Raw genomic sequence first — 12,137 nt, 5'->3', positions numbered from 1 at the left:
GTTCTGTAAAATACTGTAAAATATTTAATGTTGTAAAATATTTTTGCATTGTGTTTTTATACTCAAATTTAAAACACAAATATACATGTTTTTAGTGTTTTTTCCAAAAATACTGCAAACATCCCAACAAACACGAAGCTGGATGTTTGTTTGTTCGTTTGGACGATAACTCCAAAAGTCTCCGATGGATTTGAATGACATTTTTTGGAGGAGTGGGGTGTGGCCCAATGAACAATACATTACATTTTGGTGGCGATCCGGATCATGATCCAGCTTTGTTTTTTTTTGTTTTTTTAATAACTCCGCTCAGCCTGGCCACATGCCCAGCTGAAAAACTTTAATAGGTCTAATCAGTGGCGGCTGGTGGACATTTTTGCTAGGTAGGGCTGTACCACATCCAATCGATTTCAGAAAACATCCCGGTATGATTTAATGCAAAAAAGTGAAGGTATCAAAAACACATTACTACTTTGCAGTTAAATAATTAACAATTATTTTATTCCAACAGGAACAGTGAAGAATGCACAACAGTATAACATGTACTCAGTGGTGGAAAGTAACTAAGTACATTTACTCAAGTACTGTACTGTACAATTTTGAGTTACTTGTACTTTACTTGAGTATTTCCATGTTCTGATACTTTTTACTTCTACTCCACTACATCTCAGAGGGAAATATTGTACTTTTTACTCCACTAGATTGATTTAATAATGTTAGTTACTTTACAGATTCAGATTATTAATACAAAATATAATCAATGAATAAATGAGGTATTATTATAGATTAAACTACCCAGCAGTATATAAAGTCATTAAAATGAGCTCCACCTTAATGAGCTCCAACATTAAAGTGATGAACACATTAATGCATCAATAAGTATAATCCATTAATATACATTATCCTGCATAATGTGTACTTTTATGTTTGGTACTTTAAGTATATTCATACTTTTACTGAAGTACAAGATCTGAGTACTTCCACCACGGCATGTACTATAACACAATAATAGATATGTACTACAATACTAATGTAATATAACAATATAACATGTAATAGAAATGTTTACTTAATGTGATGTCCCTATTGACCTTGCTTTGTTTGGTAAACCAATAGTGAGGTAAAGATCAGGGGAAGTAAACATGAAGTGTAATTAGGAAAACTGCTGTTAAGTCCTGAAGCTATTCAGACACCTGCATGTACATAAGCACAGGACACTAGTGGTCTGAGGTGTAGAGATGGTAACCTCCAGCAACACTTCTGCTTCAAAACTCTCTCATCTTAATCAAAAGGCACAACCACAACACATCCACAGATATTAATACTACATAAAATACAGTTAACAAGAACAATACAATTAATTTACCAGTCTCAATTAAATTCTGATGCCTCTATGACCAATTTAAGCAAATGAGACTGAGGACAACTACGTACAAGAAAAGTCAATGTGGTGAGAGAGCCTGCATGTTTTTGAAAGCCTATTCGTAGAAGAATTTTGCTCTTCTCTCCTTCTGAGTGGCAAACGTCTCAATGACCTTCTTCTTAAAGTCAAGAATGTCTCTGACCAGTTTCTTCTCCATGGAGAGCATGGCCAGAACATTAAGGTGATCCTTCATCACTTCATGGGCTGGTGCTGCTGGTCATGTTCACTGTCCTCCCATAGAGAGGAAATGGATGCCCCGGTGTTAAATAACTACTTTACCTGCATTATTATCCAAATCTGATTGTCTCTTCTCTTTCCTTTTTTAAACTTCTAAACAGATATAATTGTGATGTGCTCTATTATATTCATTCACTATGATGACAAGGCACATTTAGGCTTCTACAGACTGTTGGTAGTGAGCAATTCATACATTTCAGTCTTCAGAAGTGTCTAATCTGTTTGTAAATGTAGCCTAGATTATCATATTAGATAACAAAATAGTCTAATATATGATAAATGGGTACTGTAGATAGACAGAGGAAAAAAGGTTCATGCTCATGAATATAAACTGTAAATCTGTATGTTGTTTTTATGTTTTTGCATACATTACAGCTCCATACATTCAACATAGTTTAACATTTTATGAAGCTAAAAATGCTGTGTGTACTACTGTATCCCAAAAACATGCATCATTCTGTGACATTTTATGTTTTTGCTCACATTGATGATGTCATCACCTCTCTCTGTAATCCTCCAACGGTGTAACCCCCCCCACCCGCCCATTTCTAACAACTGAGCTAATTGGTATGCATTGCTCCCGGGTGTGACCCAGGTTGTATCTGAATTGTCCTGGCCAGGGTTCAACCCGGGTTGACTGGCTTGGTTTGAATTGACAAAAGGAGGGTATAGGATAGGTTAACCCTGGTCCAACCCTGGTCATTGGTTTGAAAAGGGTATAATCGGAAAGTTGGTGGTTCGATCCTTGGCCCTCGCAGTCTACATATCAAAGTGTCCTTGGGCAAGATACTGAACCCAAAATTGCTGTGCGTGTGAATGTTTATCGCTCCTGAGGAACAGGTGGCACCTTGAATGGCGGCCTCTGTCACCAGTGTATGAATATGTGTGAATGGGTAAATGCTGACTTGTGTTGTAAAGTGCTTTGGCTGGTTGCTGAGACTAGAAATGTGCTATATAAATGAAGTCCATTTACCACCCCTATAGCTTTGGTTGTCCAAAAGACTAACGATACACCTATAACAATAAACACAATAATACTCATTTATTGCTAACTTACATTTTATCACTCCATGAAAAATTACAATTTCTCCTCTCTGGAGATAACCTCTTACCATTCCGCTCCCTATTTTTACAAGGGTAGGCGTGGAGGAAGGGGGGTGTTCAGGGATAGATAGAAAAGACAACAGCCTATGCCACATATAAGTGTGTCAGTGTATATCATCTGAAAGCTGAGAACCTGAAGATTAATTTGAGCTGCAGCTTATCACTTTGCGTCACGTTCCTCTAGTCATAAATCATAAATAAAAAATAATCAATTAATGAATTGATTTATTATTTATTATTATAATTATTATTTTTAAACGGTCTGAGGATATGAAATGGCTAATATGAGGACTAATACCATCACATGTGAATACAAGTCCAGTCATACCCAATTTATGCAATTCCATGACTGTTTATTTACCCCAGTGTGAAAAAATATTCTAATACACCATTTTGGAATAGGCAAATATATGGGGTATTTCTGTAAATCTGAAAAAGTCTGCATCGCTGTAAAGGGGAGACTTGTGGGTACCCATAGAACCCATTTTCATTCACGATATCTAGAGGTGAGAGGTCAAGGGACTCCTTTGAAAGGTAAATGTGAGATGAAAATATTTGCCACAGTTAGGGGGGCCAGAGGGGGGTACAGGCTTAATGTTACAGGGGCACTGACCCCCTCTGCTCCCCACCCACCCCCACCCGAGAACCACACCTGATTAAAAAACGGAACTTGTCCAGAGTCTGTAGTCTGTTTCATGTCATTTATTAGCTGAGGAAGTATAACAAAGATTTCCTTTAGGATGATTTAAACACTTCTTACAGTCTGTTTCTGTACATGAACATTTCACAGCTGCAGGAACTTTATTCACCCAGCAATGAAACTGAGAGAAACATCAGAGCAGGTATTCATGAACACAACAGAGAGAGACATGATTAGAAACAAACTCAGCTTGTAGAAAACTACAGAAACCCGTCACCAAAACTACACTACATATCCGTATATATATCATATATTTTAGGTGGACAACTGATCATTACAGCCATGTTTGATGGTTAAACATGTGATTACAAATGATGGATATTAATTTGATACTGCTTCTTCTTCTTTGCACTCAGCCTCCATTTCGCTCTTGATCTCAGCCTCTATTTTGCTCTCAGCCTCCATTTCGCTCTTGATCTCAGCCTCTATTTTGCTCTCGTCGTCATCCAAAATTTCGCTCAGAGCATTCTCTTCGCTCTCGATCTCAGGCTTCTTGTAGTTATAGACCTCCTCCTCGATTTTTTCTTCACTCTTAATTTCGTTCCCGATCTCATCAATCATTTTGCCTTCAATCTCTTCCAATGTTTTGAAGTCAGGCTCTGTAGTGCTCTTGAGCTGATCCACGAATGCGGTTTCGGCCTCATCCAATATTTTTTCATAAGCCTTCATTTCCTTCTCGCTCTCAGCTTCCATTTCCATTATGACGTCATCCGACTCTTTGATGTCAGCCTTTACTTTGTTCTCATTGGCCTGCAGTTCATCCGAGTCGATCTTAGGAAAAGTCAAGCTACAGCAGAAGACAAAGGAGGAGTTTCATCAGTTCAACAAGTAACAAACTGCTGCAAAGTTTTACTGACTTTACACAAACTTAAGCTGAAAATGATCCAACTGAATTTAAATCATTAAAATATAAATAAATACAAATATTTTTAAAAATGACATTAATTTTAACAAACTTAAAGTTTCATTAAATGAAAAACATAAACAAACAGACAAATAGAAAATGAATAAAGATAGAATCAAATAATAAATAATTTAATACCATATAAATGCAAAAATAAGGACAAATTGACTCAGCAGGGTGATCCAGAACACTCCGTAAACCTGAAACCTGTCTGCTGTCAGACCCTCTATAGATGGGCCTGTCAAATAATGTGTGAGCGACAGCAGCGACCAATCATGTGTTTGGATATTTGGTGGTGGGCGGGGCCACATTAAATACCTATAGATAGTGCCTTTAAAGAGCAATAACACAGAATCAATATTTACATTGATTACAGACTTTGTCCCTTCCTCCTCACACTCTTCATCATGTTATCACTCAAACCTCCTCCTTCTCCTCATACTCTTCGTCATCTCAAACATCCTCCTCCTTACGTTTCTTTCAAAAACTGCTTCAGCCCCTGGAACAACCCGTCGATGGACTGTAACCACAATTTTAAACAAATAATTAATACGTGAATGTTCAGAGAGTATTGACAGAAATCATTATGATGATGATTTTGATGAAAAATCAAACAACGTTGATTACCATTCCCGCATCCTCTTGTGCTCCAGTACTACAGCAGAAGACAAAGGCAGAATTTCAGTTAAAAAATTACAAACAGCTGCACAAGTTTACTGACTACACACAAACTCTGGCTGAAAATGATCCAACTGAAGTCAAACCAATGAAATATAAATAAATAAAATAGCAAAAAAAAGCAATTACAAAAACTGAATAAAATCAGATAAATGAAATGATATTAATTAAAAAAAAACATACAATAAAATATCAGATAAGAAAAAAATAACATTTTGGAGTGGATCCAAACTACGGGACGGATACAGAATGTTTTCTTCACTTTCGTTAACAGAAGAAGAGATGATGGTTTCTTACCTTTCGGCATCAGTGCTGTCGGCAGGTCGAGCATCTAAAACACAGAATCAACTGTTTTCAACCACTTTACAAAAACAAACTTCTCACTGCTAAACACGCTCAGCTTCTTTATTTATAAGCTGTTGGCAGTCACAACATATTATTTTCAGAATAAGTTAGGCTATTCAGAAATGCCATCAATTTGTATTTAAGTTGTGCTACATGTGTAAAAGGACAGTTTTTGTCTTATAAAGATGTAATGAGGTTGCTGACCCCGATGTGTGGAAAACATTAAGTTGATTTATTCATAAACAGCTAAAAGACTTTGGGTCAAAGTGTTTTTTCTTCTGTCCTCCATGTTGTTTTTTAAAACCTGATGAGACTCTTCAAAGCTACTATATTTAATGAATGAATAATTATTATTTCATGTATAAATTCAGGACATTTCAGGGATAAACTTGTGTGTTTGTTGGTGAAGGTTCAGTCAGTGTGGTTTGACTTCTCACCAGTAACAGAAAGCAGGAGCAATCCAGCTGCCAGGGCTGAAAGACAGACAAAGAGTTCTGTTAAAAATCTTCAAATACAAAAGTTGCAGATAGTTGATAAGCTGTGCTTAACTATTTACACTCTACAAAAACATCATTATTACTCAGACATAGACTTACTATATCCGTTTCTATACAGATGCCACAGTTTTATATTGCTGCAGAAGACAGTGCCTTTTTAATAGCATCAGCAGCAACTGGCTCAGAAACTAAAGATACAAACTGGTCAGCCTCCAGTCACTTTGTAGTGTGAACGCTGAATTACAGAAATTGTTGGATGAAGTTGCCCCAATTCTGGAAAGCACCATCTCAAAGCAGTTCTGATAAAGTACACTTAATAAAAGAAGAGACTCACCAACAGTCAGGGCGATCTTTGAAGTCATCATGTCTGCAGCGAGAACTCAATACAACTTAACATGACACCTGCTCAGGTATATATACTGTGGTCTCTGCCTCAGAGCTGTTTGATTTCCTCCCAGGCTCTTTTCATGCTGTTTCAGCATTGGACTGATATGTTGACTGACTGCTGGAAGCTGTTTGTTCACCATTCGGCTCAGAAACTCACCTGCCAGGTGATAAACACACTGATGACACACAAACACATTCACATTATATATATCTTGCGTGGTGTCAAACCAAAACTATATCATCAGAAAAGTAGAAAGCTATTTAGATTGAGCACAGTAGTGTGTAAGTGTTTCAAACAGAAGCAGATCCTATGAACCATGTGTGTGCCATAGAGTGACAAAATTGGGGTTTTATAAATTATTGTATGTATATGGGTCTTGTTCTGCTACTCGTATGTGTGGTTTTGCGAATTGTGTGTAATGTTTCGACAAAATGAGCCCTGTTTTCAAAATTGTGCCTAAGCATTCGTAAAAAACTATCTCTAGTTCTGTAGCTCTTTATTTCTAATATTTCTTAATTTCAGTCAGGGAATGTCTTGATGTCTCTGTTTGATAAATGTCGGACAACAGAGACCACGATGGAAAGAAGTCCAGAACTTCCTTCTGTCCTTCACAAAGTCTGACATTTTGTGTTATTTACCAAACATACCAAAAATGGAGTGCTTTATCACTATCGGCAAGTTAACTGTTCTAATAACAACTAGCTGGAGGGGATGGAGAGGTCAGTTTGTTTTTCATCCGACAGGTGTGTTTATGAGTCACATGGTGAAGAGAAAAAAAAAAGAAAAGGAGAAAAAGAAAAGTGATAATACGATAGAAAAAGAGTTAAGATAAAAGTTAAAAGTTAAGATAAAAAGAAAAAGAAAATTAAGCTTCACACCACTTAGCTGCCCCACAGGTCACATGCTAAAATTATTGCTCAAATATACTAAAATTTAAAACACATATATAAATGTTTTTAGTGTTTTTCCAAAAATACAGCAAACATCCCAACAATCACGAAACTGGATGTGTAAAATGATACAGAAAAAAAAAAAAAAAAAGTGTGAGGGTCATTTGCCACTCAGCAGGCTGGTTGGGTTAATTAACTCTGAGGAGAGGCAGCTGTGGAGCCTAATTGTCCCTGATGAGGATCATGTGGTTGAAAACTATATCTACCCTTGTTTTCAGTGGTTTATGGTTCACTTGCAATACTACAGTAATCATTGAGTACTGTATTGATATGCATTCAGTAGCGGTTCTAGACCATTTCAAATTGGGGGAGCCAGGCTGTGGCCATATGCTATTTTAATGGTACCAAATAGACTAACCACATCTAGGCTATTGCACACCTCTGGAGGTAAAGTGGTCGTCCACTAATCGAAAAGTTGGTGGTTCGATCCCTGGCCCTCGCAGTCTGCATATCAAAGTGTCCTTGGGCAAGATACTGAACCAAAAATTGCTGTGCGTGTGAATGTTTATTGCTCCTGAGGAACAGGTGGCACCCTGAATGGCGGCCTCTGTCACCAGTGTATGAATGTGTGTGAATGGGTAAATGCTGACTTGTGTTGTAAAGTGCTTTGGCTGGTCGCTAAGACTAGAAAAGTGCTATATAAATGATAAGATAAGATAAGATAAAAAGAAAAAGTAAATTAAGCGTCCCACCACTTAGCTGGCCCAGAGGTCACATGCCGTTTCTGGAGTAAGTCTCAAGAATTATTACCTCCGCCAAAGGCCTAGGAAGGAGGTTATGTTTTCACTGGCATTGGTTTGTTGGTTTGTTGGTTTGTTAGTTGGTTTGTCCGTTTGGATGATAACTCCAAAAGTCCACAATGGATTTGAATGACATTTTTTGGAGGGTTGGGGTGTGGCTCAAAAAACAATTCTTTAGATTTTGGTGGCAATCCGGATCATGATCCGGCTTTGTTTTTTTTTTTTGATAACTCTGTTCAGCCTGTGCATTAACACCACAGGCCACCACAGGGGGGCAGCGACGTACATGAAACCTGCCTTGGCGGAGGTCTGTGCTCTCCGAGTGCACTTTTAGTATAATCATTTTCCTAAACTATAAACACAAATCCAAAAACACACACAGAAGGCAAAACTCCACAAATCATTTGCAAAATGAAATTCTTCCATCAAATCAATGTTATGTCTTTTCAAAATATTAGTAGTAGTATTAGTATTTTGTGTTCAGATGACATACACACACCATCATATGAATAGATATTTCTAAGAACCAGTTGAACACTGATGTGCACACCAGTAGGAAAGTAAAAATACTAGTATGAATTCATTATCAGGAGACTTATGCCTTTTGCATGTACTATGTTCTGTAAAATACTGTAAAATATTTAATGTTGTAAAATATTTTTGCATTGTGTTTTTATACTCAAATTTAAAACACAAATATACATGTTTTTAGTGTTTTTCCAAAAATACTGCAAACATCCCAACAAACACGAAGCTGGATGTTTGTTTGTTCGTTTGGACGATAACTCCAAAAGTCTCCGATGGATTTGAATGACATTTTTTGGAGGAGTGGGGTGTGGCCCAATGAACAATACATTACATTTTGGTGGCGATCCGGATCATGATCCAGCTTTGTTTTTTTTTGTTTTTTTAATAACTCCGCTCAGCCTGGCCACATGCCCAGCTGACAAACTTTAATAGGTCTAATCAGTGGCGGCTGGTGGACATTTTTGCTAGGTAGGGCTGCACCACATCCAATCAATTTCAGAAAACATCCCGGTATGATTTAATGCAAAAAAGTGAAGGTATCAAAAACACATTACTACTTTGCAGTTAAATAATTAACAATTATTTTATTCCAACAGGAACAGTGAAGAATGCACAACAGTATAACATGTACTCAGTGGTGGAAAGTAACTAAGTACATTTACTCAAGTACTGTACTGTACAATTTTGAGTTACTTGTACTTTACTTGAGTATTTCCATGTTCTGATACTTTTTATTTCTACTCCACTACATCTCAGAGGGAAATATTGTACTTTTTACTCCACTAGATTGATTTAATAATGTTAGTTACTTTACAGATTCAGATTATTAATACAAAATATAATCAATGAATAAATGAGGTATTATTATAGATTAAACTACCCAGCAGTATATAAAGTCATTAAAATGAGCTCCACCTTAATGAGCTCCAACATTAAAGTGATGAACACATTAATGCATCAATAAGTATAATCCATTAATATACATTATCCTGCATAATGTGTACTTTTATGTTTGGTACTTTAAGTATATTCATACTTTTACTGAAGTACAAGATCTGAGTACTTCCACCACGGCATGTACTATAACACAATAATAGATATGTACTACAATACTAATGTAATATAACAATATAACATGTAATAGAAATGTTTACTTAATGTGATGTCCCTATTGACCTTGCTTTGTTTGGTAAACCAATAGTGAGGTAAAGATCAGGGGAAGTAAACATGAAGTGTAATTAGGAAAACTGCTGTTAAGTCCTGAAGCTATTCAGACACCTGCATGTACATAAGCACAGGACACTAGTGGTCTGAGGTGTAGAGATGGTAACCTCCAGCAACACTTCTGCTTCAAAACTCTCTCATCTTAATCAAAAGGCACAACCACAACACATCCACAGATATTAATACTACATAAAATACAGTTAACAAGAACAATACAATTAATTTACCAGTCTCAATTAAATTCTGATGCCTCTATGACCAATTTAAGCAAATGAGACTGAGGACAACTACGTACAAGAAAAGTCAATGTGGTGAGAGAGCCTGCATGTTTTTGAAAGCCTATTCGTAGAAGAATTTTGCTCTTCTCTCCTTCTGAGTGGCAAACGTCTCAATGACCTTCTTCTTAAAGTCAAGAATGTCTCTGACCAGTTTCTTCTCCATGGAGAGCATGGCCAGAACATTAAGGTGATCCTTCATCACTTCATGGGCTGGTGCTGCTGGTCATGTTCACTGTCCTCCCATAGAGAGGAAATGGATGCCCCGGTGTTAAATAACTACTTTACCTGCATTATTATCCAAATCTGATTGTCTCTTCTCTTTCCTTTTTTAAACTTCTAAACAGATATAATTGTGATGTGCTCTATTATATTCATTCACTATGATGACAAGGCACATTTAGGCTTCTACAGACTGTTGGTAGTGAGCAATTCATACATTTCAGTCTTCAGAAGTGTCTAATCTGTTTGTAAATGTAGCCTAGATTATCATATTAGATAACAAAATAGTCTAATATATGATAAATGGGTACTGTAGATAGACAGAGGAAAAAAGGTTCATGCTCATGAATATAAACTGTAAATCTGTATGTTGTTTTTATGTTTTTGCATACATTACAGCTCCATACATTCAACATAGTTTAACATTTTATGAAGCTAAAAATGCTGTGTGTACTACTGTATCCCAAAAACATGCATCATTCTGTGACATTTTATGTTTTTGCTCACATTGATGATGTCATCACCTCTCTCTGTAATCCTCCAACGGTGTAACCCCCCCCACCCGCCCATTTCTAACAACTGAGCTAATTGGTATGCATTGCTCCCGGGTGTGACCCAGGTTGTATCTGAATTGTCCTGGCCAGGGTTCAACCCGGGTTGACTGGCTTGGTTTGAATTGACAAAAGGAGGGTATAGGATAGGTTAACCCTGGTCCAACCCTGGTCATTGGTTTGAAAAGGGTATAATCGGAAAGTTGGTGGTTCGATCCTTGGCCCTCGCAGTCTACATATCAAAGTGTCCTTGGGCAAGATACTGAACCCAAAATTGCTGTGCGTGTGAATGTTTATCGCTCCTGAGGAACAGGTGGCACCTTGAATGGCGGCCTCTGTCACCAGTGTATGAATATGTGTGAATGGGTAAATGCTGACTTGTGTTGTAAAGTGCTTTGGCTGGTTGCTGAGACTAGAAATGTGCTATATAAATGAAGTCCATTTACCACCCCTATAGCTTTGGTTGTCCAAAAGACTAACGATACACCTATAACAATAAACACAATAATACTCATTTATTGCTAACTTACATTTTATCACTCCATGAAAAATTACAATTTCTCCTCTCTGGAGATAACCTCTTACCATTCCGCTCCCTATTTTTACAAGGGTAGGGGTGGAGGAAGGGGGGTGTTCAGGGATAGATAGAAAAGACAACAGCCTATGCCACATATAAGTGTGTCAGTGTATATCATCTGAAAGCTGAGAACCTGAAGATTAATTTGAGCTGCAGCTTATCACTTTGCGTCACGTTCCTCTAGTCATAAATCATAAATAAAAAATAATCAATTAATGAATTGATTTATTATTTATTATTATAATTATTATTTTTAAACGGTCTGAGGATATGAAATGGCTAATATGAGGACTAATACCATCACATGTGAATACAAGTCCAGTCATACCCAATTTATGCAATTCCATGACTGTTTATTTACCCCAGTGTGAAAAAATATTCTAATACACCATTTTAGAATAGGCGAATATATGGGGTATTTCTGTAAATCTGAAAAAGTCTGCATCGCTGTAAAGGGGAGACTTGTGGGTACCCATAGAACCCATTTTCATTCACGATATCTAGAGGTGAGAGGTCAAGGGACTCCTTTGAAAGGTAAATGTGAGATGAAAATATTTGCCACAGTTAGGGGGGCCAGAGGGGGGTACAGGCTTAATGTTACAGGGGCACTGACCCCCTCTGCTCCCCACCCACCCCCACCCGAGAACCACACCTGATTAAAAAACGGAACTTGTCCAGAGTCTGTAGTCTGTTTCATGTCATTTATTAGCTGAGGAAGTATAACAAAGATTTCCTTTAGGATGATTTAAACACTTCTTACAGTCTGTTTCTGTACATGAACATTTCACAGCTGCAGG

The 12,137-nt window shown here is 37.2% G+C and overlaps 1 long non-coding RNA gene across 1 annotated transcript; it reads right to left on the bottom strand.

Moving 5' to 3' along the window:
• Nucleotides 1-4,844: 4,844 nt before the first annotated feature.
• Nucleotides 4,845-6,461, bottom strand: LOC119483973. Its single transcript, XR_005205880.1, has 5 exons — nt 6,220-6,461; nt 5,826-5,861; nt 5,341-5,374; nt 4,993-5,020; nt 4,845-4,885 (listed from the first exon to the last, which is right to left on the bottom strand). It is a non-coding gene; the product is annotated as an uncharacterized LOC119483973 (long non-coding RNA).
• Between the last annotated feature and the right edge of the window lie 5,676 nt (nt 6,462-12,137).

Source organism: Sebastes umbrosus, chromosome 24 (genome assembly GCF_015220745.1).
Source record: "Sebastes umbrosus isolate fSebUmb1 chromosome 24, fSebUmb1.pri, whole genome shotgun sequence".
Lineage (NCBI taxonomy): Eukaryota > Metazoa > Chordata > Actinopteri > Perciformes > Sebastidae > Sebastes > Sebastes umbrosus.
The sequence above is the reverse complement of the archived record's forward strand: the minus strand, read 5'-3'. Positions and strand labels throughout refer to the sequence as shown.